Here is an 8,834-nt window from a genome sequence, read left to right on the forward strand (position 1 = left end):
TCAGCATGTAATTTGTTCCCCAGTTTTGTTCCATTGCACTTAGAATTTATGCTGCATCCCAATGCAATACAAAGAAGTTGAACTGGGATTTTAAATTAAAAAAAAATAAGAAAGTTCTATTTCACTAAAATTTATTTGAGGTATTGATTGGGGCAGACAAATAGCTATTATATTTACAGGATAATAAAAAGCAAAGATAAGCATTCTCTCCCACAGGCTCCTGTGTATCTCGTAGACTACAGCAATAGTGTCCAAAAAGTGCTCAATACCTGGTAAATGTAGGTTGACCCATATGAATCTAACTGAGCAGTGAACACAAGGAATGGATGGCAGATACCACACGAAATATGACAAAGATTGTACATACACATGCACTAAACACAGCTGGTGACTCCTAAAATTACTGAGAAGGGACTTTAGAGCAGGTTAATTTCTGTAACTGGAACAGAAATAGATTGTACATAATTTCATATCCGTTCATCTTTTTTCCTCCATTATAATCCCACTGATTTTAAAAAAAGATACAACATGGGCATCCATGATCATCTTTGAGTTTCCCCATCTATGGCCCTTATTGAATAACTCATGAATATTCAACTATCTATCCCTGGGCTGAAATTGTTGTTTAATAAGCGACACACTTTCTATTAGTAAGACCCCCTTGTTAGTAAAAACTTTTCTTTCCCCCCCCAAAAAAATATTTAAACAAATTACTTCTTTGAGTGAATTATAATTATTGAAGGAGGCTGAATATCCCCACAGTCCTATTAACAAATCTGTCTCTAGTGCTAGATGCTTTACTGCCCTGGTCACTCACTATTCTGTAGTCTTCAATGAGTTCACATAAGTGTTTTCCTCCAACTTTTCACATTTCCTTGCATTGCTTCTCAATCTACTGATGGCTTTACATCAATTTCACAATTAAAATAAAAACAAACAAACAAAAAACTCCCAGGCTTTCACTATATTTCTAATCTATCTGCCGTCTTACACATACGCCCTGTTTTTCTTTCAATTTCAGTGAATAAAATATTCCTGTTCCTATGATATCCTCTGATCCACTCTACGCGACGGAAATAAATCACTCCGGTAATTTGTCCCTCTCTTTTTTGCATTATCAGTCTTTATTTTTTTTAAGATAATTTCCATCAGACTGCAACACATAGTAATGTCTACCGTCTTTAAGAAATACTATGAAACAGATACACTGTGTACTGGTTACCAATTTGAGTCCAGAGAGAGAACAAACTCATATGCAACAAGTTATCTGGATGGGTTTATTACTTAACAGATAACAAAATACAGCAGAAACCTACAAGTCACTTTGAGACAGATTGTCAAGGCTCAGAAAAGCTTCCCGAGAAGTTTAGAGTCTTGACGCTGCAAGCCCAGTTTGCTGAGGGACCCCAAAAGGCAATCTGTCTCAGGGATCATGGAAATCACTGGGCTGAAGTGTTGAAGAACATCTCTTTCTGGGGCAGGATCAGAGGAGCTGCTGGAGCCAGCCCCCTCCCCGGATCTCAAGGTGTGGCATTCTCAGGCCATTCTCCATTATTCTTGAGAAGCCCAAGGGAGAAGACGATGCGAATGGGTGGGTCCAAGGCCACCTGAAAAACCAGCCTGCACGATGACTCATCTTGTCCAAGAGATGTTCATTTCCCGGCTCCTTTCTTCAGCAAAATTTCTCATTATTTCTATTCAGTGCCTGAACTTTATTTTATCGCTTTCTTTTCTTTTTTGTTTTTTTTTTCGAGTTGGAGTCTCACTCTGTCGCCCAGACTGGAGTGCAGTGGCCGCTCCCGGCCCCCGCAGCCTCGACCTGCTGGGCTCCGGCGATCCTTCCGCCTCAGCCTTCCGAGTAGCTGGAACTACAGACATGCAATACCACGCCCAGCCGATTTTTTGATTTATTGTAGAGATGAGGTCTCACTGCCCAGGCGGGTCTCGAACCCGCGGGCTCAGGCAATCCACTCACCTCAGCCTCCCAAAGGCGCGGGATGACAGGCTGAGCCACCGAGCCCGGCTGCTTTCTTTTTCAAATTAAATCATTTATACACACATGCACACACACATGAGTCCTTGCATACACGAATAAAACAAAACAAACACCTACGAATGGAGCACTCAGTCTACCAATTAGATGATTGTTAATATTTAAAAGCATGTATCATGTGGCTATTAATTAATAACTATTTCATTAATTCTGCTTGCCGTGTGGTGTTACATTGTGTGAAAGGATTATTACATATACACTCTTATTGTCTTCAGTTTCTGTTTTCCTTTTTATGTTTATTGCTATTGCAGTCCGCCATGAACATTTTTGTGCGTGTCTTCTGATGTAAATGAGTATAATTTGTCTCAGAATACTTAGAAGTGCAATCACCAGGACGATTAATTAAGTTAGCATTTGTTTTTCCCTTTTATGTCTTTGTTCCATGTTGAGTTGACTTTTGCACATGGTATGGTACAGAGATATGACAACTTTCTTTCACAGGATAAATAACTGTCAACCTGGAAAGACTTATTGAATAATGCCTTTGCTCTTAGTCATCTGGAACTATACCTATGTCGTACTTGTGTATGTGCATGTGCCTTGTTTTGTTCATTCGTTTTGTTATTTAATAATTCTGTTGTTTGTATCATTTTATTAATTTTTCTTAGTGTTTCATATTCTAGTCTGGCATAAGCATATGTTTGGAAACCACTGGAGAGAGATGAGATGTTATCAAACAATGTTATTGCTTTATACTTAGGAGATCACATGGTAGCTCTATGATGTTAAATAAGATAGTATTTTTTTTATTACGAGGACCACATGTAGATTTCAGCTTCATTTATCTGTTAACTCTAGAACGAGTACATTTAAGCTTTTAAATTAATATGTTACAATTCCAGTTGTTTAAGCTCGGCTCATAGATCAGCAGTTTGGCTATCCAAATACTTTTGTTTATTTGTTTCAATTAGGCACTTCAAAATCCTTTCATCTCAACCCCAATTTTGGCATTTATACACACAAATATATTTCTTGAAGACTCCAAAGAAAGGGAACTGGATTTATCTTCTATTTCAATGATTGTACTGAGGAAGAAAAAAAGATCAAATAAATGCAACATAAAATAGAAAATAATGTGGAATTAAATGAATATCAAAATGGAAAATGAACTAACAGGAAAGAACATTCCACAGTATTACAAATTTTCAAAAGGAAACTAAGCTCAATGATTTCAAAGATACATTTCCAAATATACATAAAAGCTAGATACTATATGCCTCTCTAGGAGTATTGAATTAAAGTATCATTTTAACAGATTGGAAAAGTAAGGTTTCTAAAAGCAACACACTTTTTTTTTTTTTTTTTAAAAAAGGCTCAAATCACACACAATCAGAGTTCTTACAAACTAGTGAGATCTACTAACAATTTCAAGGATTCACATAATTCTGAGGCACCAATGTAACTGGGATACGTCACAGATCGGCTCAACTATCCTTCTTGCTACTTTGGATGTGCTCTTTCCCACATTGTATATGAGGTCCCCTGGTTAATGCTGCAGCTAAATCCCTACAAGAGAGAGAGAGAGAGAGAGAGCGAGATCTGTTTTGATCAATAAACATTTCCATTTTATACTCCGATAGTAACATAGCACATGTGGTATGTTGTAGGAAGCCGTGCCCTGGAAATCTGTAGATTCCGAATTTCATTAGTAGGAACAAAACTGGACAGACCAAGTATATCTCTGTAAATGTCATCCATAGGTAACTAGTTTCCCAGAGTAAACACAGTTAGTTGTTTGCCAGGGCAGCGGTTCCCCCTTTCTACCCTGCCACCCCTTCGTTTGTGGAAAAATTTTCTTACACGAAACTGGTCCCTGATGTCAAAAGGTTGGGGACCCTCTTCCAGGGGATCTGACATTAGTGTGTTTACAAGGAATTTTTAGTGGTTTATGTTCTTTCTTTACTGGGGTATCCCACTATAGCCGGAGAAAATGTATTGTAGACTTGCTGCTTAACCATTTACTTCACAATATTCATAAAAGTTTAACTGCATTATACAGAACACGTAGTGTAATATTGAGACAGAATTAGAGATTTACTTTAAGAACCATTTTTCAAAATATAAGACTTTTGTGATGGCTTTCCAATTCGGAATATGATTTTGAAATATTGCTATTTTTAAGCAGACTATTTTAATGGTACATTCACATTATTAGTAACGTGCTAACAGCACATATTACTTTAAAATGATGCGAAATATGGATAGATAAAATGTTATCTATAAATAGCTTCGTGACAGTGATGCAATGTGAACTAATTTGAGCCAAAGTAAAGGTGGACTATGGTCTTCATTATTTAAGATATATCAGTTAAAAAGTTCAAACTGGAACTTATTTGGGTACTTTGGAAACGTAAACTGGTACTGAAGTAAAAATTCTAACTTGAATGTGGAGGAAAAGAACAATGAGGTCACATAATAAATGGTTTCTCATCATCCTGTACATATTATAACCCAGGTATTTTTGGCCTGAGAAATTCAATAGAGCTATAGGGCCATTTGTAAGCCTTTTTCTCCAACTGAAAGCACCACCAGCCTTGAAATGCAATTTAATCAACACCTGAAGCATAGAAGACCTCCTGGCACTGACTGTATCCCACTGTGGCCTTGTAAGCAACTTCTCTTTTTTGAAAAGACTCCCAGTAAGACACACTGTGTGGTCTTAAGATTAAACCTATAGGCTGGCTCAAAAACAAAATAACACCACACACAAAAAATTAATTTAACAATTTCTGTTTTTCTAATTTAATACATTTTATGCATTCGATATTGTAGGAAGGTAATTCATCCTTCAGCTGTTAGATTGTAGACCCATACTTGTAAGATTATCCCTCATTGAACACACACACCACACACACAAACCCCTACACAAACACCTATATTACAAATAACAGAGATCACTAACATGTTAACACATGTGTGGTTATACTACATGTTAATATTAAAAACAGAAAACTAGACAGGAAACAGTGCTGGAATGGTGAAATAAGGAAACAGGTAAGAATTCACAGGTACAGAAAAGACTAAATCCTATTGCCCATGGCATTAGAACTCAAACTGGACCAAAAAAAAAAAAAAAAAAAGGAATGAGAACCAGAGTCATGTTTCTACCATGAGATAGAAATTAGTATTTTTAAAACTAAGCAATACCCAGGTCAGAATCTTGCATCAGATAGTTACCAGCATCTTGAAACCTGCATCAGACAGTTAGTCAAACCTCAGTATCAGAAACAGAACAATTACCTTTGTTCAGGACCGAGATTCCAGAAGCAAAACCTCAATTTTTCAACTAACTCGTCTTTGGCAAAGTCTGCATCAACAACTACTGGGTAGAGGAGAGCCTGTTTAGCAGATGGTGCTGGAAAACCTGGCTGACCACATGCAGAAGAATGAAAGAGGACCCCTACCTAACACCATACACAAAAATAAACTCTAAGCGAATCAAAGACCTAAACATAAAACTTCAAACTATAAAAATCTTGGAAAATGCGGGAGACACCTTTATGGAAGTTGAAGTAGGTAACCAATCCTTCATCAAAACCTTACATGCCCATGCCATAAGAGAGAAGATAGACACGTGGTACCTCATCACACTGAGAAGCTTCTGCAACGCAAAAGAAACTATCAAGAGGGGAGACAGCCCACAGAATGGAAACCAATATTTGCCAACTGTATATCTGACAAAGGCCTAACATCCAAGATCTACAAAGAACTCAAACATGCTGAAAGTAAAAGAAGTCCTGTCAAAAAGTGGTCAGAAGACATGACTAGACAGTCTTCAAGAGAAGACATAGGAGCATCCAACAGACACATGAAAAAATGCTCAGCCTCATTAATCATCATAGAAATGCAAATCAAAACCACATTGAGATAGCACCTAACTCCAGGCAGGATGGCTGTCATTAATAAAACAAACAGATGCTGGCAAGGATGCGGACAAAAGGGAAAGTTGCACTGCTGATGGGAAGGCAAACTAGTTCAACCTCTATGGAAAACAGTGTGGCGATTTCTAGAAGAACTAGAAATTGACCTTCCATATGACCCAGCAATCCCCCTTCTGGGAAAATACCCGAAGGAATTCAAATCATTCTACAAAAAAAGACACCTGCATACACATGTTATTGCACCACTATGCACAAAAGCAAAAGCATGGAACCAAATGTGCTGCCCATAGAAAGTGGACTGGATTAAAAAATGTGGTGCATATACACAATGGAATAGTACACAGCCATTAAGAAGTAAAAAACTTATGGACTTTGCAGCAACTTGGTTGGATTTGAGTCTATTATACTCAGTGAGCTATCACAGAAACAAAGGACTGAGTACCACATGCTCTCACTCATAAGTGGATCCAGCACACCTATCATAACACCACAAGAAAGTGACTGGCAGTAGGGGACCCTGTCAGGAATTGGAGGGGCACATAAAATCTATAAGTGTGCCTGATCCCAATCTTGGTGAACTAAGGGTCAGTAGAAGGCCCAAACTTCACCTGTACTTAGACCTTTTATGTATCCAATCCTGACTTGTACTCCACATCTTTAAAAGGAAAAAAAATCACAGGTCAGACATATGCTTTTCCATGTCATTAAAAAATTACCCTTTTATTGCTTATAAGTAGTTTACTGTATAACCTAAGCAATTTCTCATTTTCTCTGGTCACGAAAAACTATCTGATGTTGACAAAAGCACGAAAAGAAAAACCCTTCCGTTCTAGCTTTAAAAAAATTTTTTTTTCTGCTTAACATCTAGTGCATGAACGTTTTCATTCGTAGGACTCACATGCTACTTAAAATGTTTAACAAGCACGACACTTGCTGAAGAGAAGTCCTGGTGGATGTCATCCACAGCCAATAGGCAGATGTCTCCCTAGTAGACGTTAAGTTCCAGGAGACTATAGATTTTTATTTTGTCTGTTTCATTTGCAGTTGCACGCCATTCTCCAGCACTGTGTGTGAGAAGGCAGATGCTCAGCAAATATTGTTGAAGAAATACTTGATGAAAATAATTTCTTGTTTGATTAAAAGTCATGTCCCACATTAATTTTGCAAGTTATCAAATGCCATTACAGCCTCTCAAAGTGCAAGCATAATTTTCCCGTTTAATTCACAAACATGGTGAACTTCTGCAATCTAGTACTAGATACAAAATGAGGCTTATTTTCTTGAATTAGTCATGCTATGTTCTGTATTTCCCATACTGCCAAATTCTATCTACTTATATGACAGTTGATGTTTTTATATTAATACTTGTAATTACACAATCTGAGGTTGGTGCTTTTTTAGAAACTTCTTGGAGTGGTTTGTTATCAATTTTGCCTACATACAAGCATTTGGCTTTTTAAAATTTCGTTCTGCATGAATTTTGCCAAGTAACTCTGTTCCCAGAAATGTATTAGTCTAGCTATTCAAATTTATTTGCATATTTTTAATATATTACCAAAATAACTTTCATTTTTTTTTTTGTATTTGTGGTTATTTCCTCCCTCCTTAAAACGACTTGAAATGCGAAACAGATTATTCGCTCTGTGCTCTCTGATTAATATATGATCCCCAACGAGGACAGCGAATACTTGGCTTCAAGGGGAGCTCATTTTTCTTAAAGAAAATGTTAAAAGCTAAATGGAGTCTATTTCCATTTTTTCAGGTAATTCATACACGTCTAACACATTCTCCTTGTATGCAATTAAATGGTGATGCTTTTACAAGGCAGTTAACCCACATCCTGTTTATGTTTGGTGAACGGTTATTTACAACGAGCATTTATTAAATTGGCAGTAACAGATGAACACCAAGTGTCATTAGAACTTCGGAAATTTTACAACTCATCAGAATCTGAGAGGTCTTTGCAAGCAATTATCTTGATTCCACAGCTTTAGCATCTTCACACATCTCCGTGAACAAGATGAACTTGCAGGTGGCACTGCGACCTAAAGTGGCAAGCAGGGGCAGCGCGGACGGCCCGCGAGTGGAGCCGGAGAGCGCCAGGGGCAGGGACGGAGGGGGCGTGGCCTGCTCCCAGCGGACGTGGCCACGGAGGCACGAAGGCCCTCTCCGGATGCCGCCCCTTGGACGTGTAATCTCCCGCCCGTCAGCACTATGAAAAAAGATCCCGCCCAGGGAGGAGGAATTGAGCCACCCGGAAATCACACAGCCCTCTTGCTGGCCACGCTGACCCTGAAAGACCCGGGTCTCTGCTCTCTGGATGCCGGGCCCTTTCATCTGACCAACCTTTCCAGGCCGTCGTAGTACATGCTTGGGACACCTGCGGTGGCATTTGCGGAAAAGTACGTTCCCAAGTCAGTGCCTCCCAGGCATCCTCAGCTGCCCTCCGGCCCTGGTCAGCGGCCCCTTGCTGGCTCTCGTGGACAGGTTTAATCCCGCAAAGCACTAACCGCAGATGTCATTTCGCATGTCGTTGTGTCTTCGCAGGCCTCAGCCCGTGAGGGCAAGGCAAGTGTCTGGTTCTGCCTGCCATTACGGCCCAAGCACCCGGCAGGCGATCTGGCGCCAAAGAGACGCACAACTGATTCCTCACTGAATGAGCGCTGATCGTCGGTGTGGGTGCGTGGAAAAGCCCTGATAGCGAGTCCACACTTTTCTCCATCTCAGAAGCATGGGCGTGTCCTGCGGCTTGTTGCTATGATGTGTGCCCATCAACCCTGGGAGCTTCCAGCGAGTCCGTTAACGGCTCCAAGGGTTATTTTTATCTGATTATAGGAACCTGATGCTATTTTGTCTGTGGCTCTGTTTTCTGTGTCTTTGGTTTTTTTTTTTTTTTTTTT

Source organism: Carlito syrichta, unplaced genomic scaffold, assembly GCF_000164805.1.
Source record: "Carlito syrichta isolate Samal-C Ts95f unplaced genomic scaffold, Tarsius_syrichta-2.0.1 Scaffold303127, whole genome shotgun sequence".
NCBI lineage: Eukaryota > Metazoa > Chordata > Mammalia > Primates > Tarsiidae > Carlito > Carlito syrichta.